This window comes from Macaca mulatta, chromosome 11 (assembly GCF_049350105.2).
Source record: "Macaca mulatta isolate MMU2019108-1 chromosome 11, T2T-MMU8v2.0, whole genome shotgun sequence".
Lineage (NCBI taxonomy): Eukaryota > Metazoa > Chordata > Mammalia > Primates > Cercopithecidae > Macaca > Macaca mulatta.
In genome coordinates, this window is record NC_133416.1 from 7,183,027 (window position 1) to 7,205,972 (window position 22,946).

At 49.5% G+C, this 22,946-nt stretch overlaps 1 long non-coding RNA gene across 4 annotated transcripts in view; it reads right to left on the bottom strand.

The window, feature by feature from the left end:
- Window positions 1–22,946, bottom strand: part of LOC107000736 (uncharacterized) — a 92,742-nt gene that overhangs the window by 31,916 nt on the left and 37,880 nt on the right. For 2 of the 4 annotated variants that reach the window (XR_013400788.1, XR_013400787.1), the window contains exons 4-5: window positions 17,877–18,931; window positions 16,813–17,029 (exon numbers count right to left, since the gene is read on the bottom strand). This is a non-coding gene — a long non-coding RNA (uncharacterized LOC107000736). Of the gene's footprint in view, window positions 1–16,812; window positions 18,932–22,946 lie in introns of all 4 variants that reach the window. The other 2 variants (XR_013400789.1, XR_013400786.1) reach the window with 2 other exon arrangements.

Genomic DNA, 22,946 nt, shown 5'->3' on the forward strand with positions numbered 1-22,946 from the left:
ACTCTAGCTTGGGTGACAAGAGCGAAACTCTATCTCAAAAAAATAAATAAATTAAAATAAGGGGCAATTCCTACCAGAGCATATGGAGGGGCCCGGTAAATGATGACCGACCTGGTCATTATGCTGCTGTGATCACGAGGTTCCCTTGGAGACAGCAGGAGGTATGAATGAGGAAACTCGGCACTGGGGCTAGACCTATAGTGTTGGAGGCAGGTTGCTCAGGCTACTACGGCAGTTTGGGGTGTGCTAGTGAGGAAAGAGCCGGCAGCAGGCTGAAGTCCAGGAACAGGCAGGAAAGGGTTAGAATTAGAGATCTTGGAAAAGGGAGTAAGTACCGGCCGTTGCAACCATCTACAGACTCACTGGGACATTTATTGAAGATTTTCAACCCCGGTAAAATTTCTGTATTTGAGCACTACGCCTAGAAAGTCTTGGTCATTTCAGAATTTACGATAAAATCTTTCCAATACCCTGGCCTCTTGGTTTTTTGACCTCTTAACTCACTCTCGTGGCCAGGGGCTTTCAAACTATATTGTCCGTGACCCAACCATATGTGTGACTCAGTACACACTGGCACCATATAGAAATACCCACATCTGGCCGGGCACAGTGGCTCACGCCTGTAATCCCAGCACTTTAGGAGGCTGAGGCGGGCAGATCATGAGGTCAGGAGATCGAGACCATCCTGGCTAACACAGTGAAATCCCGTCTCTACTAAAAATACAAAAAATTAGCCGGGTGAGGTGGCGGGCGCCTGTAGTCGCAGCTACTCGGGAGGCTGAGGCAGGAGGATCGCTTGAACCTGGGAGGCGGAGGTTGCAGTGAGCCGAGATCACACCACTGCACTCCAGCCTGAACGACGATCAAGATTCCATTTCAAAAGAAACAAACAAACAAAAACAAAAAAACACCCACATCTACACATATAAAACTGAAATGAAAGTTTTATGATATGATACATATCCTTGCTGCATGCAGTGTGCTCTGCTCTTTTCTATTCTATTCTATTCTATTTCATTTTTATAGATGCTGGTTGCAACCCACTAACTTAATTTTATGATCCACTAATGGGCTGTGTATCTCAATTTGAAAAACACTGCCCCAGACTTTTTTTTTTTTTAATTACTTCACTCTAGTTTTAGAGATCAAGATGTTGAGGGGAGCCAGGTGCAGTGGTGTACACTACAAGGGTGCACTTGTAGTCCCAGACCCTCAGGAGGCTGAGGCAGGAGGGCCACTTAAACCCTTGAGTTTGAGACCCCATCTCTAAATTTAAACTTTTTAAATATTTTTAAATGTTGAGGAGAAACCAGCAATGAAGGCTGAGATGAAGTAGCTAATAAAGAACAAAGACACCCTCCATTAGGTCAACCCAAGCATCATAGTCTCCAATCCCTTTCTATCATTCAGACTCACTCCAGCCCTACCCAAAACCTCTGATCCACTGACCTTACCACCTTCTCCTTGTCTCACATTCTCCTCATATCACTTCCCCTTTATCTGATTTAGATTACATATGGCATAATAATCTATTACTTCGGCTGGGCGCGGTGGCTCACGTCTATAATCCTAGCACTTTGGGAGGCCAAGGCGGGTGGATCACCTGAGATCAGGAGTTCGAGACCAGCCTGGTCAACATGGTGAAACCCTGTCTCTACTAAAAATACAAAAATTAGCCGAGCTTGGTGGCAGGTGCCTATAATCCCAGCTATTCAGGAGGCTGGGGCAGGAGAATCGCTTGAACCCGGGAGGCGGAGGTTGCAGTGAGCCAAGATTGCGCCATCGCACTTCAGCCTGGGGGACAAGAGCGAGACTTCATCTCAAAAAAAAAAAAAAAAATAATAATAATAAAAATCCATTACTTGATTTGTTTAATAAATAGTTACTGGCCGGGTGTGGTGGCTCATGCCTGTAATCCCAGCACTTTGGGAGACCAAGGTGGGCGGATCACCTGAGGTCAGGAGTTCAAGACCAGCCTGGAAAACATAGCGAAACCCCGTCTCTACTAAAAATGCAAAAAAATTAGGTGGGTGTCGTGGTGGGCGCCTATAATCTCAGCTACCAGGGAGGCTGGGGCAGGAGAATCGCTTGAACCCGGGAGGTGGAGGTTGCAGTGAGTGGAGATCACGCTATTGCACTCCGGGCTGGGTAACAGAGTGAAACTCTGTCTCAAAAAAACAAACATAAAAAATAGTTACTGAGGGCCCACTCTGTGGCAAGCACTGTTCTAAGGTACTGAAGATATAGGAGTGAACAAAAGACTGGCCTGTGAATGTGTTTTTATTGGGAGGAAACAGACATTAAGAAAATAAACAAGGATCAGGCGCAGTGGCTCACGCCTGTAATCCCAGCACTTTGGGAGGCTGAGGCGGGAGGATCACCTGAGGTTAGGAGTTTGAGACCAGCCTGACCAACATGGAGAAACTCTGTCTCTACTAAAAACACAAAATTAGCCAGGCGTGGTGGCGCATGCCTGTAATCCCAGCTACTCAGGAGGCTGAGGCAGGAGAATCACTTAAACCCAGGAGGTGGAGGTTGTGGTGAGCCAAGATCGCGCCATTGCACCCAGCCTGTTCAACAAGAGCAAAACTCTGTCTCAAAAAAAAGAAGAAAAAAAGAAAAATAAACAAGAACGTTTAAACTATTTCACTGTACAGACATACCTCAGAGAACACTGCAGGTTCGGTTCCAGATCACTGCATTAAAACAAATATTGCAATAAAGTGAGTCACACAAATTTTTGGTTTCCCAGTGCATATGAAAGTTATGTTTGGCCGGGCACGGTGGCTCAAGCCTGTAATCCCAGCACTTTGGGAGGCCGAGACGGGTGGATCACGAGGTCAGGAGATCCAGACCATCCTGGCTAACACGGTGAAACCCCGCCTCTACTAAAAAATACAAAAAACTAGCCAGGCGAGGTGGCAGGCGCCTGTAGTCCCAGCTACTCCGGAGGCTGAGGCAGGAGAATGGCGTAAACCCGGGAGGTGGCGCTTGCAGTGAGCAGAAATCCGGCCACTGCACTCCAGCCTGGGCGACAGAGCGAGACTCCGTCTCAAAAAAAAAAAAAAAAAAAGAAAGTTATGTTTATACTACACTGTAGTCTATTAAATGTGCAATAGCATTATGTCTAAAAAATATGTGCATACCTTAATTTAAAAACGCTTTATTGCTAAAAAAAATTATGCTAACAATCATCTGAGCCCTCAGCAAGTCATATCTTTCTGTCTTAATGGATGGCTGCTGACTGACCGGAATGATGGTTGCTGAAGTTTGGGGTGGCTGTGGCAATTTCTTCAAATAAGGCAACATGAAGTTTTCTGCACTGATTGACTCTTCCTTTTGTAAAATATTTCTCTGCAGCCTGCGATAGTGTTTGATAGCATTTTACCCATAGTAGAACTTCTTTCAAAATTGGAGTCCTTTCAAACCCTGCCACTGTTTTATCAACGAAGTTTGTGTAATATGTGTAAATTCTTTGTTGTCATTTTAACAATGTTCATAGCATCTTCACCAGAAGTAGATTCCATCTCAAGAAACCACTTTCTTTGCTCATCCTTAAGAAGTAACTCCTCATCTATTAGGTTAGTGCAAAAGTAATTGTGTTCTGCCTTACTTTGAATGGTTTAATATTAACATTAAAGTCTTCTCATGAGATTGCAGCAGTTCAGTCACATATTCAGGCTTCACTTCTAATTCTAGTTCTCTTGCTATTTCCAACACATCTGCAGATACTTCCTCCACTGAAGTCTTGAACCTCTCGAAGACATCTATGAGGGTTGGAGTCAACTTCTTCCAAACTCCTATTAGTGTTGCTATTTTGGCCTCCCCCCATGAATCATGAATGTCCTTAATGGCATCTAGGATGGTGAATCCTTTCCAGAAGGTTTTCAGTTTACTTTGCCCAGATTCATCACAGAAATCACTATCTATGGCAGCTATAGCTTTGTAAGATGTATTTCTTTTTTTTTGTTTGTTTGTTTTGTTTTTTTTGTTTTTTTTGTTTGTTTGTTTTTTGAGACGGAGTCTCGCTCTGTTGCCCAGGATGGAGTGCAGTGGCGCGATCTCGGCTCACTACAAGCTCCGCCTCCTGGGTTTACGCCATTCTCCTGCCTCAGCCTCCTGAGTAGCTGGGACTACAGGCGCCCGCCACCGCGCCCGGCTAATTTTTTTGTATTTTTAGTAGAGACGGGGTTTCACCGTGGTCTCGATCTCCTGACCTTGTGATCCGCCCGTCTCGGCCTCCCAAAGTGCTGGGATTACAGGCGTGAGCCACTGCGCCCGGCCTTTTTTTTTTTTTTTTTTTTTTTTGTGAGACGGAGTCTCGCTCTGTCGCCCGGGCTGGAGTGCAGTGGCCGGATCTCGGCTCACTGCAAGCTCTGCCTCCCGGGTTTACGCCATTCTCCTGCCTCAGCCTCCCTTGTAGCTGGGACCACAGGCGCCCGCCACCTCACCCGGCTAGTTTTTTGTATTTTTTAGTAGAGATGGGGTTTCACCGTGTTAGCCAGGATGGTCTTGATCTCCTGACCTCGTGATCCGCCCGTCTCGGCCTCCCAAAGTGCTGGGATTACAGGCTTGAGCCACCGCACCCGGCCGATGTATTTCTTAAATAATAAGACTTGAAAGTCCACATTACTCCTTGATCCATGGGCTGCAGAATCAATGTGTTAGCAGGCATGGAAACAGCATTAATCTCCTTATATGTTTTCATCACATCTCTTAGGTGACCAAGTGCCTGTCCATGAGCAGTAATATTTTGAAATAAATATTTTTTTCTAAGCAGTAGGTCTCAGCAGACGGCTTAAAATGTTCAGTAAACCATATTAGAATGGTTAACAGACATGCTGTTATCCAGGATTCATTGTTCCATTTATAGTGCACAGCAGAGTAGAGTTAGCACAATTCTTAAGGGCCCTGCAGTTTTAGGAATTGTCAATGAGCACTGGTTTCAACTTTTTTTTTTTTTTTTTTGAGACGGAGTCTCGCTCTGTCACCCAGGCTGGAGTGCAGCGGCAAGCTCCGCCTCCCGGGTTCACGCCATTCTCCTGCCTCAGCCTCCCGAGTAGCTGGGACTACAGGCGCCCGCCACCTCGCCCGGCTAGTTTTTTTATTTTTTTTTTAGTAGAGATGGGGTTTCACCATGTTAGCCAGGATGGTCTCGATCTCCTGACCTCATGATCCGCCTGTCTCAGCCTCCCAAAGTGCTGGGATTACAGGCGTGAGCCACCGCGCCCGGCCTGGTTTCAACTTAAAGTCACCAGCTGCCTTAGCCCTTAACAAGAGAGTCATCCTTTCCTTTCAAGTTTTGAAGCCAGGTGTTGACCTCTCTCCAGCCACAAAAGTCCTAGATGGCATCTTCTCCCAGTAGATGCCTGTTTTGTTTACATTTAAAACCTGTTGTTTAGTGTTGCCACCTCATCAGTTATCTTAGCAAGATCTTCTGGATAACTTGCAGCTTCTACATCAGTACTTGCTACTTTACATTGTATTTTTAGGTTACGGAGATGGCTTATTTCCTTAAACATCATGAACCAACCTCCGCTAGCTGCCAACTTTTCTGCAGTTTCCTTACCTCACTCAGCCTCACTGAATTGAATTGAAGAGAGTTGGAGCCTTGTTAGGGATTAGGCTTTGGTTTAAGGAAATGTAGCTGATTTGATCTTCTATCCAGACCACTCAAACTTTCTCCCTATCAGCAATAGGCTGTGTTGCTTCCTTATCATCTGTGTATTTACTGGAGTAGCACATTTTAATTTCCCTCAAGAACTTTTATTTTTAATACACTAATTGGCTTTTTGGCACAGAGGCCTAGCTTTCAGCCTTCTTTGCTAAGCTTAATCATTTCTAGCTTTTGATTTAAAGTGTGAAACGTGTGACTCTTCCTTTCACTTGAACACTTAGAGGCCACTGTAGGGTTATTAATGGGCTCATTTCAATGTTGTTGTGTTTCAGGGGATAGGGAGGCCAGAGGAGAGGAAGAGAGACAGGAAATGGAGGGCCAGGTCAGTGGGGCAGTCAGAACACGCACATGTATTAAGTTCACCATCTTATCTGGGCACCATTCGTGGTGCCCTAAAACCATTAGTCACATCAAAGATCACCGGTCACGGGCCACCGTCACAGATATATTAATAACGAAAAAGCCTGAAATACGGCAAGAATTACCAAAATGTGACAGAGACATGAAGTGAGCACAAGCTGTCGGAAAAATTGTGCCAGTAGACTTGCTAGACACAAGATTGTCACAAACCTTCAATTTGTAAAAAAAAAAAAAGAAGAAAGAAAAAGAAAAGAAGGCCGGGCGCAGTGGCTCAAGCCTGTAATCCCAGCACTTTGGGAGGCCGAGACGGGCAGATCACGAGGTCAGGAGATCGAGACCATCCTGGCTAACACAGTGAAACCCCGTCTCTACTAAAAATACAAAAAACTAGCCGGGCGAGGTGGCGGGCGCCTGTAGTCCCAGCTACTCAGGAGGCTGAGGCAGGAGAATGGCGTGAACCCAGGAGGCGGAGCTTGCAGTGAGCTGAGATCCGGCCACTGCACTGCAGCCCGGGCTACAGAGCAAGACTCCGTCTCAAAAAAAAAAAAAAAAAAAAAAGAAAAGAAAAGAAAAGAAAAGGCCAGGTGCAGTGGCTCACACCTGTAATCCCAGCACTTTGGGAGGCTGAGGCGGGCGGATCATGAGGTCAGGAGATCGAGACCATCCTGGCCAACATGGTGAAACCCCGTTTCTACTAAAAATACAAAAAAATTAACCGGGCGCGGTGGCGGGCGCCTGTAGTCCCAGCTACTCAGGAGGCTGAGGCAGGAGAATGGCGTGAATCTGGGAGGCGGAGCTTGCAGTGAACCAAGATCACACCACTGCACTCTAGTCTGGGCGACAGAGCGAGACTCCATCTCAGGAAAAAAAAAAAAAAAAAAAGCAGTATCTGCAAAGTACAAAAAAGCAAAACGCAATAAAATGAGGTGTGCTCATAACAGCCAATGTAAAACCCTGAGGCTGGAGGGTGCCTGCAGGTCCCAGGCACAGCACAGAGACCAAGTAGGCTGAAACAGAGTGAGCAGGAGGAAGAGTAGGCCAGACACACTGCTCATATCTGTATTCCCAGCATTTTGGGAGGCTGAAGCAGGAGGATGACTTGAGGCCAGGAGTTCAAGACCATCCTGGGCAACATAGTGAGATCCCCGTCTCTACAAAAAATTTAAAATTACTTGGATGTGGTGGTTCTCACCTGTAGTCCCAGGTACTCAGGACACTAAAGTGGGAGGACTGCTTGAGCCCAGGAAGACGAGGCTACAGTGAGCCATGATCATGCCACTGCACTCTAGCCTGGGTGACAGAGTGAGATGCTATCTCAAAAAGAAAAAAAAAAAAATATATATATATATATATAGACATACACACAGCACACAGACATATGTATATGTGTATATATGTGTGTATGTGTATATATGTGTGTGTGTGTGTGTGTGTGTGTGTATATGACAGAGAATAATCGAGAGGAGAGCAGAAGGGAAGCAACAGACAAGATGGTCTCATAGGCCATTCCAAGAAACTTCGGGTTTTGCTCTGAACGAGGTGGCAGTCATTCACTGCACGGCCGTGTCTTGATCTGGTTTATGTCTTAAAAAGCTCTCTGTCTGGAGAATGCATTGTAGGGTCATAGAGGAGGATACCAGTTAAGATACTGTTGGATTAATCTGGATGAGAGATGATATGATAGTGGCTTGGACCAAGCTAGCAGGGGAGAAGGAGGAGGAAGTGGTACGATCTGGATGAAATTTTGAAGATGAAGCCAGTGGGACTTACTGATGGGACAGACTTAAGGATTACTTCAAGGTTTTGGGCCTGAGCAGCAGAAAGTAGGGAGTTGCCTTTTTCAGATACGGGGAGACTTCAAGAGGAAGTTTGGGGGTGAGGGAATCAGAAGTTGAATTTCAGCCATATCAAGTTAGCTATCCAAGTAGAGAAATATGGAATCGGAAGTTCAATATATGAAGTTCAGGCAGAGGCTTCAGTGAAGGAGCTATAAAATGGAAGATACTAGCATATGCTTGATAGTAAAGCCATGAGACTGGATGAAAGACCTAGGGAACACGTGAAACAGGAGAACGAGGTCAAAGGAGACCAGTAGAGAGTAGTCGTTGGGGTGAGCAGAGAATTAGGAATGAAAGCTCCAGAGACGCAAGAAAGGGTTTCTCAAACGCGGGAGTGAGGACCCAGGTCAAATGCTATGGGTGGGGTCAAGTTCAGTGAGGATGGAGATTAATCTTAATCTTTTTTTTTTTTTTTTTGAAATAAACTTTCACTCTTATCGCCCAGGCTGGAGTGCAGTGGCACGATCTCAGCTCACTGCAACCTCCACATCCCGGGTTCAAGCAATTCTCCTGCCTCAGTCTCCCGAGTAGCTGGGACTACAGGCACATGCCACTACGCCCGGCTAATTTTTGTATTTTTGTAGAGATGGGGTTTCACAATGTTGGCCAGGCTGGTCTTGAACCCCTGACCTCATTATCTGCCTGCCTTGGCCTCCTAAAGTGCTGGGATTACATGCATAAGCCACTGTGCCCAGCCTGACTTCTATTTTTACAAGCATGACTCTGAGATTCATTTATGTTCAATGCTGTGTAATATTTCACTGTGTGAAGAAAATATAACCACTGTTCTGTCAATGAGCTCTCAAGCTGTCCAGCTCTTTGCAATAATAAACCACACTGTTAAGAACATTGTCATACATGTCTCCTGGTGCCGCCTGCAAGCATTTCTGTTAGGTAGATACCTAGGAGAGGGATCCCTGGGTTGTATGACATCTTGTAATGTCATCTAAAAAATGCCAGTTCTTTTCCAAAATGATTGTACCTATTTACACTTCTACTAGCCACATACAAAAGAGCCGATTACTGTATCCAAATGAGCCTCCTCTACCAAATGGCTTGATAATTGCAATGGACCAAATGTTTGTATTCCCCCAAAATTCATATTTTGGAGTCTTCGCCCCCAGTGTGATTGTATTAGGAGGTGGGGCCTTTGGGAAGGAATTAGGTCACGAGGGTGAAGCTTTCATGAATGGGACTGGCGCCTTTACAAAAGGGACCCCAGAGAGCTCTCTCACCCTCTTTCTGCCATGTGAGGACACATGAGAGTCTGCTGTGTGCGACCTGGAAGACAGCTCTCACTGGAACCAGCCATGCTGGTGCCCTGATCTCAGACTTCCAATCTCCAGGGCTGTGAGAAATCTATGCCTGTTGCTTCCTGCGCCCCATCTATATAAACAATTTGAGTCTCACACAGCCAGCACATCAACCCCATCTGGCAACTCTATCCTGTGTGGTCCTACACCAGCCAGCAGAAGTGAGCTGTCTCCTGGAACAGAGGCTTGGGTGTGAATCTCAGAGCTCCATGGGGGTCAGGTCCACACATGGAGTGGACGGTGGGAGAGCTTGCTGGAGTGGGGAAGTGGGACAGGGACCCAAGTCCAAAACTGCCACTACCTAGCACATGGAGGACGCTCGTTACAGATTATGGAATGAATGCACTGAGCTGGGTTTTTTTCCCTTCCTCCCTCTTTTATCCAAACTCTCGGGCTGAAAGACCTGAAGCATTTACCCAAACAAACGTTCCCACCACTGGGTGCAGCTTGCCAGCTCACAGGGAGAGTGGAGAGAGGCAGAGAGCAACAGAGGGGGCACCTGCCCATACCCAGCCTGAGTCTTTTAATGATATCATTCAGGGAACTGGAGCAGCTCCACTTCCATGAATAGACTTTCTGGACCTGAGACTCAGGTTGTCAGCCTACAACTATTTACGCGATGATACAGTCCCCACTGCCTCCATTAGTGATCTTGGCTAAAGCCACAGGTCACATCTCCCAGTGGCATCCAGAGGGGCTTTCAAGCCCTTGTGGAGGCCAGGCTGAGAACGGTGGGGGCACCAGGGGAGGCCCCACTTCCCTTGGAGGCCAAAGGTTATGGAGGGCAGGGCCGGCCCCTCTGCTCCCCGCACTCTGACCCCAACAGGTAGAGTTATGCAAAGTGCTTCAGTGTTTGTCCCTCAGCAGCCCTCATGAGGACGGTGTTATGATCTCCATTTTCACAAATGAAGAAACTAAGTCTCAGAGAGGTTAAGTAACTTACCCAAATCCCACAGTAATGAGTGGAGTCAGGATTTAAACCCTGTCTGTTTGCCTTCAAAGCCCTCAGGACCAGCCTCTCATACCATGAAACTCTCGGGAGCCCAAAGGTTTCTGGAACCTGGAAATCCAAACTCCAGGGCACCTGATTTCCAGCCTTGAATGGCCCTTAGAGGGAAGAGAGAACAGATACCTAAGAGGCATAGGAGGGGCTGAGAACCCAAGAACCCAAAGCATCCCGAGTGGAGGGCCACGCCGTGGACTCCAGGATGGGTGTCTAAGTGCACCTGAGCTCAGAGACTGACACACACCAGCGTCAAGTACAATTTCCAGACCAGACCCTCCTGCCTCTGGCCAGGGCACTGCTCCCTGTGGACAAGTCACAGAGCAGGATGAATCGCAGGGCTATTTGGCATCAGAGCCTGGAGTCTGCCATTGAGGTGACTGGAGATCTGTCCCCACAACACAGGCACCTGCCTCGGGCCAGACAGATGGAGATGGCCTCACCTGGTCAGTCCTGGGAAGGGCGATGCTGCAGTTGGCTTCAGACACTGCCCCATTCCCACTCCTGTGGGAGAAGGAACCAGACTCCACCCTCGAAAGGGCACCTGGGAGGCCGGGCGCGGTGGCTCAAGCCTGTAATCCCAGCACTTTGGGAGGCCGAGACGGGCGGATCACAAGGTCAGGAGATTGAGACCATCCTGGCTAACCCGGTGAAACCCTGTCTCTACTAAAAAATACAAAAAACTAGCCGGGCGAGGTGGCGGGCACCTGTAGTCCCAGCTACTCCGGAGGCTGAGGCAGGAGAATGGTGTGAACCCGGGAGGCGGAGCTTGCAGTGAGCTGAAATCCGGCCACTGCACTCCAGCCTGGGCGACAGAGCGAGACTCCGTCTCAAAAAAAAAAAAAAAAAAAAAAAGAAAGGGCACCTGGGGAGGAGGAGGCCCGCCTCTTGGTGTAAAGAACTCTCATAAAACATCTGTCCACCCCCAGGACGCCCAGCGGGAGCCTGGAGCCAAGATAAGGACTTGGGATGAGAGAAGGTAGAACTTCACTGCAAAATAAAATGGGAGGAATTTGATTGCATTTCTGAGAGGAAGAGGGTAGCAATAAGAGAAGGCAGAGAAAGGAAGAAGAAAGGGGTGGAGCACCAAGTAACAGGGCACCAGAGCTGTAGAAATGGCCAAGAGAGGCTGGTTTTATAAGAGCACGTTGTCTACTATCCCATTTGCAGCTGTCATTGCTGCTCTGTAATTTCCCTCCATCTCTCCAGACCATCAGCAAAGCTTGCCACAAACACAGGTGCAACGTGATTGGTGGGGGGAGTGGGCGGATTTTGAAATAAAGGAAGAAGTTTGCTGGGTGGACAAATGGGCTAAGATGGCTCTCTGGGCAGAGGCAGGAACTTAGGGGCCAGAATGACCAAGAAGATGCATTCCAGCATATCCCAGACAACGTAGGCACCTTAGGAAGACATTAGACTTGCTATGTGGGAGATGAAGATTTGAGCACTCTTGTTCAGATCTTGAAGGGTGGGGACACCCCAGCCCATCATTCCCTTTCCATACACAGTCATACGTACACCTGCCAGTGGTCAGTGACCTCACACACCTCTTCTCTGGTCACCCAGGTGACACGCAGACAGCACTCTCATGCCCTGCCTTCTGACGGCATGCCACCGCAGCTCCGTGCCCTGAGATACCTCTCCACTCCTTGGAGCCTCAGTTTCCTCATCGGAAACGGGAATCTGGCACCTACTCCCGGTCTTAGGGATTAAACAGAAAGCCCCCATGATGATTACTTTTATGTGTCAACTTGCCTGGGCCACAGTAACCAGATATTTAGTTTGACATTCTGGATGTTTCCCTGAAGGTGATTTTGGATGATAAGATTTAAGTCTGGGTGCAGTACCTCACGCCTGTAATCCCAGCACTTTGGGAGGCTGAGGCGGGCAGATCACTTGAAGTCAGGAGTTTGAGACCAGCCTGGCCAACATGGTGAAAACCTGTCTCCACTAAAAAAAAAATACAAAAATTAGCTGGGTGTGGTGGCAGGCACCTGTAGTCCCAGCTACTCAGAATGCTGAGGCAGGAAAATCGCTTGAACCCAGGAGACAGAGGTTGAAGTGAGACTAGATCACGCCATTGCACCACTCCAGCCTGGGTGACAGAGCAAGACTCCGTCTAAAAAAAAAAATATTTCAGTGATGGACTTTGAGTAAAGCAGATTGTCCTCCACGATGTGGATGGGCCTCATCCAACTCGTCAAGGGCCTGAAGAGAACGAGAGACTGACTCCCCACTGCGGGAGAGAATTCTGCGGTGAACTGCAAGAAGGGGTCTTCCCTGGGTCTCCCACCTGACAGCCTACCCTACAGACTTGGAACTCACCAGGACTCCAAAACCCACAAGCCAATTCCTTAAAGTAAATCTCTGAATATATACACCTATGTGTCTACACTCGTGCGCACGTGTATCTTCTTGGCTGTTCTCTGGAGAACCCTGATGAACACAGCCCCTCTCTGTGGCCAGCATCGGCAGATGGTTAGTCAAGGTCACTGTCTCAAGGTCACTGTCTCCAGCTTCACAGTCACGGTGAAGCTGAAGGAGATCAGCTTTGCACAGAAACCTGTGAGGTCTTATCAGCACTTCTGGCCTCCCTGCGAGCAGGAGGGCACCACTGTAACCTGATTCTCAAGCAGCTTTAGAAAGGTACCTCCGTGGCAGGGGCTACTCCATCTTCATAAGCAGCTTCTCTGAGTGATCTTCTGCGGACCAGGGACAGGCTTTCCCATGGGTGCAGGATTGCTGGGTGAAACATCACCCTCTGCTTCCTCCAGGAGAGACATTCCCAGCTACACCCAAATGTTCCAGAGCAGAAAACCTGAGACGCTTCCATCGAGCTAAAGTGGCTTAAACAGGGAAGCGGCCTTAGAAATGCCCTGGTCAAGGCTCTTGTGTTACAGATGGGAACAGAGGTGCAGAAGGCGGAGGCCATTTGCAAAAGGACATTGGTGGCGGCAGCAGAAGCAGGGCCCACTGGCATTGTGCCAGCCCTTTCAGGTAACTTAGGTCGATGAGAAACAAACAGGTTCCAGGACTTTCTCTAGATCATACTGCAGCAGGTGGTGGAGTGGGGATTTGAACCAGGTTCGCCACACTTTGAAACCCATGCTGTCTTTACCACCACTCCATGGGGAGGCAGAGACACCCAAGCACACACATGTATCGGCCCGGCTACATCCCCCAGTCTGTTTCTAGTTTCACGTTCCTCCCTCTTGGGCCAAACCACCACTGGAGACTCTTTTCTCCCTACAGCTCCAGGCAGCGCTGCATCACGGAAAGGTCACTCAGCTCACATTCATGGCATGCTTTCTGTATGCAAGGCAGATTAGATCTAAGGACAAACAAACGAACCCAAACCTGCCCAAACCCAGGGGACCAAACACAGACAAATACATAAGCAATGACAGTACGAAACAAGAAGTGATCAAGAGATACACAAGAGGACCCAAGAGCACTCAGGAGGTCACTTACGCTGCAGGAGGGGCCTTAGGAAACACTTCCTTGAGAAAGTGACATTTAAGCTGAGACCAAAGTATTAATACTACAAAGGAGTTACCTAAGGAAGGAAGGGCAGGGGGTGAGGGAGAGCCAGGCACACAGGTTCTAGAGCAGGTGGCCTGGTTTTGAAACCAGCACCGGCACTGCCTGCCTGTGCCTGATGCACTCAGTGCAGCTGCACTTAACTCCTCCAGCCTCAGTTTCCTCATCTGTAAAATGACTAGTAAACCTGCTCACTCCTATAATCCCAGCCCTTTGGGAGACTGAGGCAGGAGGATGACTTGACTCCAAGAGTTCAAGACCAGCCTGGACAACCTAGGGAGACCCCATCTCTAAAAAAGAAATAGACAAAACAAAACACGCCGGGCGCGGTGGCTCAAGCCTGTAATCCCAGCACTTTGGGAGGCTGAGACGGGCGGATCACAAGGTCAGGAGATCGAGACCATCCTGGCTAACACGGTGAAACCCCGTCTCTACTAAAAAATACAAAAAACTAGCCGGGTGAGGTGGCGGGTGCCTGTGGTCCCAGCTACTCCGGAGGCTGAGGCAGGAGAATGGCGTAAACCCAGGAGGCGGAGCTTGCAGTGAGCTGAGATCCGGCCACTGCACTCCAGCCTGGGCGACAGAGCCAGACTCAAGTCTCAAAAAAAAAAAAAAAAAAAAAAAAAAAAAAAACCACAACAAAATGGATAGTAACAGTACCTACCTCTTTGGGTTGTAGTTGGGAAAACGGAGTTAGCACATCCCAGTGCTTAGAACAACATCTGACACAAAAGGTTCCTTAAATGTTCAATTAAAATATATGAAGAGGCTGGGCATGGTGGCTTACACCTATAATCTCAGCACTTTAGGAGGCCAAGGTGGGCAGATTAATGAAGGTTAGGAGTTTGAGACCAGCCTGGCCAAGATGGTGAAACCCCATCTCTACTAAAAACACAAAATTAGCCAGGCGTGGTAGTGCATGCCTGTAATCCCAGCTACTCGGGAGGCTGAGGCAGGAGAATTGCTTGAACCTGGGAGGTGGAGGTTGCAGTAAGACAAGACTGCGCCATTGCACTCCAGCCTGAGCAACAAGAGTGAAATGCCGTCTTAAAAAAAAAAAAAGAGGCCGGGCGCGGTGGCTCAAGCCTGTAATCCCAGCACTTTGGGAGGCCGAGATGGGCGGATCACGAGGTCAGGAGATCGAGACCATCCTGGCTAACACGGTGAAACCCCGTCTCTACTAAGAAATACAAAAAATAGCCGGGCGAGGTGGCAGCGCCTGTAGTCCCAGCTACTCGGGAGGCTGAGGCCGGAGAATGGCGTGAACCCGGGAGGCGGAGCTTGCAGTGAGCTGAGATCCGGCCACTGCACTCCAGCCTGGGCGACAGAGCGAGACTCCGTCTCAAAAAAAAAAAAAAAAAAAAAAAACAAGCACATATGAAGGGGCCAGGCATAGGGGCTCACACCTATAATCCCAACACTTTGGGAGGCTGAGGTGGGTAGATCACTTGAGCCCAGGAGTTCAAGACCAGCCTGGGCAATATAGGGAAACCTTGTCTCTACAAAAAAATACAAAAAAAAAAAAAAAAAAAAAAAAGCTGAGCTTGGTGGCTCATGCCTGTACTCCCAGCTGCTGGAGAGGCTGAGGCACAAGAATCACTTGAACCCGGGAGGCAGAGGTTGCAGTGAGTGGATATCACGCCACTGCACTCCAGCCTGGGTGACAGAACATAACTCCATCTCAAAAAAAAAAAAAGCCAGCAGTGAGCTGTATTTGCGCCGCTGCACTCCAGCAGACGCAGTTTCAGGTGCCCAAGAGGGAGTGGCGGAAGGGAGGTGAGGTGGAGAGCGGATGCCCATAAACAGGCAGGTCTGTGTGGGAGGGAAGTTCCATGAGGAGATGACGCCTTCAGCTGGGAATGGGGAGGTGGCTGGGAGTAAGCAGAGAAGGCCAGACACATCCTTAAGGGAAAATGGATGAGAAGCTTTTGAATCTGTCCGGCTGACAGTAACCGCTCACTGCCTAGGACTAGACAATTCACAAGACAGTTTCTTAACACATCCTCATTCCATCCTCAACAGCCCCAGGGAACAGGCCTAAGACAATTTCTTAACACGTCCTCATTCCTGTTTGGGGGAAGGAAACTGAACCCGAGGGGGATTAAGGCCCTGGGCGTGTTTGTGGGGCCTTAGACCTAAACCTAGGTCTTCCAAGTGAGGCTGTCCTACAGGTGACAGCGTCTGCCCTCACTGGAGGGAAAGTTAATTATTCACAAATGAAAAAAACAAGGTGCAGGGTAATGGGAATAATATGCTAACATTTGGGTACTAAATAAGGGAAAGGAGGAATGCATACAAGAGTGTTTGCTTACAGGTGCACAGAACGTTTCTGGAAGGATGCCCAAACTCTGGTAAGGATGGGTGCCTCAAGGGAGGGAGCTGCCCAGAGGGAAGGAAGGGGACTTTTCAGTGTGTACCCGTCTGGGCCTTTGGAAATTTGACATGGTTACAGAAGCAAATATGTGCTTTAAAATACACGCAAGTGCTTTGGCTATTATGAGTAACAAATTACTTAAAACACCCACGACTAAGGTATGTTGTGATGTCACGACTGAAAACCATGTTCCCCTAAGCCCCTCCATTCCCTCCCCATGGTTCCAGGTTCCAGCCCACATCCTTGCCCCTCCCTGAGGCTCTGGCCCTGAGGCATCCATATGAACCACAGGAACCAGTGGCCCTAGGGACATATGTGGGAGGCCACAGGCCCCAGCTTCACGATCCTTGTGAATGACAGGGGACAGACCACGTCAGGCTCTGCAGCCTAGACTGTCCTGCCTGCCTCTGGGTTATCACAATTGCTCCCACTCAAGCTAGACTGAAAAAGAGGGGAGACCAGGTGCCGTGGCTCATGCCTATAATCCCAGCACTTCGGGAGGCTGAGGTGGAAGGATTGCTTAAGCAGTAGATCAAGACCACCCTGGGCAACATATAGCATGACCCTGTCTCTACAAAAAACAAAAATAGGCCGGCACGGTGGCTCATGCCTGTTATCCCAGCACTTTGGGAGGCCGAGGTGGATGGATCACCTGAGGTCAGGAGTTCAAGACCAGCCTGGCCAACATGGTGAAACCTCATCTCTACTAAAAACTACAGAAATTAGCCAGGCGTGGTAGTGGACGCCTGTGATCCCAGCTACTCAGGAGGCTGAGGCAGGGAGAATTGCTTGAACCTGAGAGGCAGAGGTTGCAGTGAGCCGAAACTGCACCATTGTACTCAAGCTTGAGTGACAACAGCGAAACTTTATCTCAAATAAATAAACAAATAAAAATAGGGCAGTGGAGCACAGGTGTAGTCCCAGCTACCGGGGAGGCCGAGGCAGGAGGACTGCTTGAGGCCAGGAGTTCAGTGAGCTATGATGGCACCACTGCTCTTCAGTCTGAGTGACAGAGCAAGATCCTGTCTCAAAAAAAAAAAAGTATAAACTTAAAAATATACATCAGTGTAGTATGGGAAGTTATATGGGAAGTTAATATTTTAAAAAATAAAATATTAATTTAAAAATAATAAAAAATTTACAAAACAAGAGATTCTTGTCCAGAATTGAAAGCACAAAGGGACGGAAGAGTTGAAGGCCCCAGGAGGAGCCACACAGCAAGCCTCCTGTTCAGAGAGCAGACGGCGCTCAGGCGCCCACGCCAGGCCCGAAATGGCCATCTCTCTAGTGGGCTACCTCTTTTTCTGCTTTCTCTGTGTGTCTTCCTGCTTCTGCCCCCTCGACCAGGAGGCCCAGTTCATCACATCGCTCAGACACCAAAGCCCCCCAGGGACCTCTGGTCAGCTAGATGGGGCTGCCCTTGGGCAGGGTGCCCAATGCTGGGCCAGTCAGCTGAGGTCAGAGGGGACAGGGCCATGTGGGTCAGGACAGGAAATGCATGCCCTAGGAACGGGCAGCAGGGAGCCGGGGAGAAGCTCAGTTTCCCTCAGAGGGGGCTGTAGGCGGGGCATTCATATGGTGCACCAAAAACCTCCAGGATGCCCTCAGTTCAGCAGCCTTAGTTCACCTCTCCAGGCCGGCCTGGCCTCACCTGACCTCCAGGCACTGCCTTCCCTGGATGTGTACTTGGGAACAGAGGTGAGGACACCTTCCCCCATCTAAGAGCCAGGAGAAATATCACCGATATTTGTTACAAGGGAGAAGGCCCAGCTTTATAAATACCTGCCTACAAAGGGCCCTCACAGGTACCCTCCTCCCTTCCTTCCTCATCCCCAGCCTCCGGCAGCCACCCCGCTTGCTGCCTTTGCCAGGGCTCCAGCAGTAGTGAAAATATTTGGAGATTTTGGCCAATCCACGATGCAAAAAAGAAAAAAGAGAGAGAGAGAAAAACAAATAAACCACCAGGAAAGCATGGGATTTTAAAATCAGAAAGACCTGGATTTTCTTCTACCTCTGCCACTCACTGGCTCTGTGCTCTTAGACCAGGCACTTAACCTCACTCAGTTTCTTCACTGTGAAGTGGGAGGAACAACACCCAATTCACAAGATTGTCAGGAGAATGCAAAGTGACATGACACTTTTCATACATGAAAAAGCCATCCCACCACTGGGCGCACAGTAGAGGCTCACAATGGCTGCCCCGCCATTCCCTTTCTCTCTCCCTACATTTTCCCTTCCTGTCCTCCTTCAGCCTCGCGGCCACACTCTATTCCCCAGTAATCCCATATATTACTCAGGACTCTTGGTTGCAAGTGACGGTAAACCTCATTCAGACTGGCCGATGCAGGAAACGAAAGTCTTCGGTTTTGTGGACCCGAACCATTCAGGCACGGTGGGCTCCAGGGTACACATGGCACCACCAGGGGTTGGTCTGACTTTGGGCATTTACCAGCTCTGCTTCCCTCATTTTCAGGTGTATTCTTCATTCATTCGTTCATTCATCAAATTTTTCTTTTCTTTTCTTTTCTTTTTTTTTTGAGACTGGGCAACCAGAGCAAAACTCCGTCTCAAAAAAAAAAAAAGATTCCTCATGGGCTGCGAGCTGCTGCTGGCCAGGGCTGCTGTCATCTCAAGGCTCAAATGGAGAAGCAATGAGCCACTTACTTCCACGCTGACTCACCGGGCTTTGATGGGTTCAGGTCTTCACCAGATGCTAGACGGAGGCTCTCAGTTCCTTGTTGACTACTGGCCAGAGGCCTCGCACTGTTCCTCCAACAACACAGCTTGATGCAGCAAAGAACGCAAGCCAAGAAGGAGAGAGACAGCCTGCAAGACAGCAGTCACAGGTTTTCATAACCTAATCTCAGGAGCCATATCCACTGCTTTTACCATATACTCTTTATTATTATCATTATTATTATTATTATTTTTTTTTTTTTTTTTTTTTTTTTTTTGAGACGGAGTCTCGCTCTGCCGCCCAGGCTGGAGTGCAGTGGCCGGATCTCAGCTCAATGCAAGCTCCGCCTCCCGGGTTCACGCCATTCTCCTGCCTCAGCCTCCCGAGTAGTTGGGAGTACAGGCGCCCGCCACCGCGCCCGGCTAGTTTTTTGTATTTTTTAGTAGAGACGGGGTTTCACCGTGTTAGCCAGGATGGTCTCGATCTCCTGACCTCGTGATCCGCCCGTCTCGGCCTCCCAAAGTGCTGGGATTACAGGCTTGAGCCACCGCGCCCGGCCTTATCATTATTTTTTAAGACAGGGTCTCATTCTGTTGCCCAGGCTGGAGTGCAGTGGTGCAATCACAGCTCACTATAGCTTTAACCTCCCAGGCTCAAATGATCCTCCCACCTCATCCTCCTGAGTAGCTGGGACTATAGATGTGCACCACCACATCTGGCTAATTTTTGTATTTTTTGTAGAGATCAGATCTCACTATGTTGCCCAGGGTGGTTGCAAGCTCCTGGGTTCAAGCAATCCCCCCATCTCAATCCCAAAATGTTGAGATTTACAAGTGTGAGCCACCTGCCCTCCCCTCCCCCCATTTTGCAGTATTCTATAGGTTAGAAGTAAGTCACCAGGTTCAGCCCACGCTCAGGGGAAGGGATTACACAAGGGCATGACCACCAGGAGGCTGGGATCACCTGAGCCAGAAGCTGCCTACCTCAGAGGCCAGTGCAAGAACTTCAGTTTCACTCTAAGTGTCCTGGGAAACTATTATTGGGCTTTGAGTGAAAATATAGCATTATCCAACTTATGTCTTTTTTTTTTTTTTTTTTTGAAATGGAGTCTCACTGTGTTGCCAGGCTGGAGTGCAGTGGCTCACTGTAACCTCCAACTCCCGGGCTCAAGTGATTCTCCTGCTTCAGCCTCCTGAGTAGCTGGGATTACAGGCAAGCACCACCACGCCCAGCTAATTTTTGTATTTTTAGAAGAGACGGAGTTTCACCATTTTGGCCAGGATGGTCTCGATCTCCTGACTCCATGATCCACCCGCCTAGCCCTCCCAAAGTGCTGGGATTACAGGCATGAGCCACAGTACCTGGCCCAATTTAGCTTTAAAGGTTATTCTGAGGCCAGGGGCAGTGGCTCATGCCTGTAATCCCAGCACTTTGGGAGGTGGAGGCGGGCAGATCACGAGGTCAGGATATCGAGACCATCCTGGCTAACACGGTGAAACCCTGTCTCTACTAAACATACCAAAAAAAAAAAAAATTAGCTGGATGTGGTGGCACGTGCCTGTAGTCCCAGCTACTTGGGAGGCTGAGGCAGGAGACAGCCTGGCGACAGAGTGAGACTCAGTCTTAAATAAATAAATAAATAAAGGCCATTCTGACTCGTGTTGAGCATAGACTGTGGGAGGTGGGGAAGGTGGGAGTTAGGAAACTAGCGAGGAGGTCGAGCAGGATTCCAGGTGGGGGAACCAGCTGGTAGCCATGGACAGAGTGAGGAGTGGCTGGGTTCGGATCTGCCTTGCGGGATTTCCTAATGGATTGAGTGTTGGTGCGTGACACAGAGTCAAAGGTAGCTGCAAGGGGTTTGGCCCTGTGCACCTGGAAAAGTGCAGTGTTGAGACACGCAGCAACAGCTCCCCACCTAACTTCATAGTCCTGAGCAACCCTAGCAGAATGAAAACTCTGCTTCCCAACGACTCCAGCTGGAACACAGTGGAACGTAGTAGGCACTCACCACTCACTGCTGAGTGGTAAATAAGTTTATTCAACCGATGTTTATTTCAACCTACTCAGCACCAGGCCCCATGTCTACACAGTGAAGACAGACACAGTCTTTGCATTTCTGAAGTTTGCAGTCAAGCTTCCTATCTGATGAAACTAAGGCAGGTAGAGAGATGAATGATTGGCTACGATGCCCACCTTCCTGGGGAATGTGGTATCTTTACGGAAAGTTTTTAGACCACAAAAATGGCCCTCAAACTTCAGGTTTCAGCCTGGCTATTTCCAGGCAGGGAAGCCTTCTGGGTGCATCTCAGATTACACCTGGGAGGCCACCCCACCCACACACTCAGCCTGCCAGAGCCCTGACCACAAAAAAAGGTGCCCTGAGACAGCTGCCTTCCTTTTTTTTGTTTTGAGACAGACTCCATTGCCCAAGCTGGAGTCCAGTGACGCGATCTCAGCTCACTGCTCAGCTCAGCACTGCTTGGCTTGGCTTGGTTTCCAGGGCTCAGGTGATTTTCCACCTCAGCCTTCTGAGTAGCTGGGACTACAGGCATGCACCATCATGCCCGGCTAAATATTGTGTGTGTGTGTGTGTGTGTGTGTGTGTGTGTGTGTGTGTGTGTGTGCGCGCGTAGTTTTGTAGAGACAGGGTCTCGCCATGTGGTCTCAAACTCCTGGGCTCAGGCAATCTGCCCACCTTGCCCACCCCAAGCGCTGGGATTACAGGCATGAGCCACCGCGCCCAGCCTCCCCCTTCATTGTTGAGACATTCTCTGTAGCACTCAGGGTCTCAGCAGCAAACAGAATATATCCAAAAGGGGTGACCAAGGAGAATTCTACAGAACAGCCTATTATAGAGAGGTGGGCGGCGTTGACGGACATCCACAAGGGACAAGGGACAGTGAGGCCCACTGCGGCCAGCAAGAGCCGAGGCCCCTCCCCTCCAGGGCTGGGGAGCAGGGGAAGGAGCAGCAAACCCGAGCCAGGAGACCTGGAGCTTCGGCGGGAGCTGCTGACAGGCGCCGTGGCCTTCAGGAGAGGGAGGTAGCCACTGCCCACCAGCAGCCCAGCAGGGAGTGGGTACCCCCTCGACTCCCCTCTCACCCTCCAATTCCTGCTCGTACCTCCCGCTGGCTGGCCGAAAGGGAGCCTGGCAGAAGCAGGCAGAAGTCAGCCTGGGGCCCCGGGGCATGGGGAGCGGGGTGGAGTGCGTGTCCGCGGGGCACACAGGGAGGGGCCAGCACACGCTCTTTATCCCAGAGGCCCCACCTGCTTCCTTTGGTCAGGCTGGGAAACTGAGGCAAGGGCCGCTCAACCTGAGGAAACTGAACTCCACAGCAGGCAGAAGCCTGAGGGGTTCGAGCTGGGAAAAGGCACAACCACCAGTGCGCAGTTTGGGGCTGTGGGGGAGGGGTGTGGGTGTTTGGCTATCACCATGGCAACCACTCTAAGCTGCCATCCAGGTCAGGCCAGGGAATGGCTGGAAGTCACTTTTTCCATCACCTACCCGTTCCAGTCCCATCCCTCTTTCCTTCCTCCTTGGCCCCACACAGAGTGACTTCCCCTGTTGCTCCGTTCCCAAGCATGAGAACAATGGATGCTGCTGGCTCAGGGTAGGGTGATAAGCTCGGGCTGGCGTACCGTGTCGTGGGGGGAGGAAAGGAGAAGGGAAGAAGTTACAGAAGGAGATGGCACAGGGGGTACCAGAGAACCCAGAGTGAAGGAGAGAGGATTATGGCGGAGGGCCGCTGTCCAGGAGGGGTGACCTGCCACCTAGCACGTTCAGCCTGTGGTCAGCAAGCAGCTTTCATTGGTGTGGCGACACCAGGGCGTACCAAACTCTGTCTGTCCTGCCCCTGCCAGTGGGACAAGGAGCAAGGCCCAGGATGGGAGGGGATTTTATTCATTCCCCCTTATAAATGCACCAAAAAGGGTTACCAGGGAGCTGCAGATTCTAGACAGACAGGGCACCAAGTCTCCCTCCAGCACAGACTCCTAGAAGAAGGATGTTCCTTTTTGCTTAGAAAGGCAAAGGTGGGAAGGGAGGGGGCCATAGCCTTACTTAGGGGACTTCATTGTGACACAGGCTTTTGATGCTGGTCAGTCCTGCTGGGCCAGGTTACTCCAGGAAGCAGGGCGAAGGCGGCCAAGCCACTCTCCTCTCCC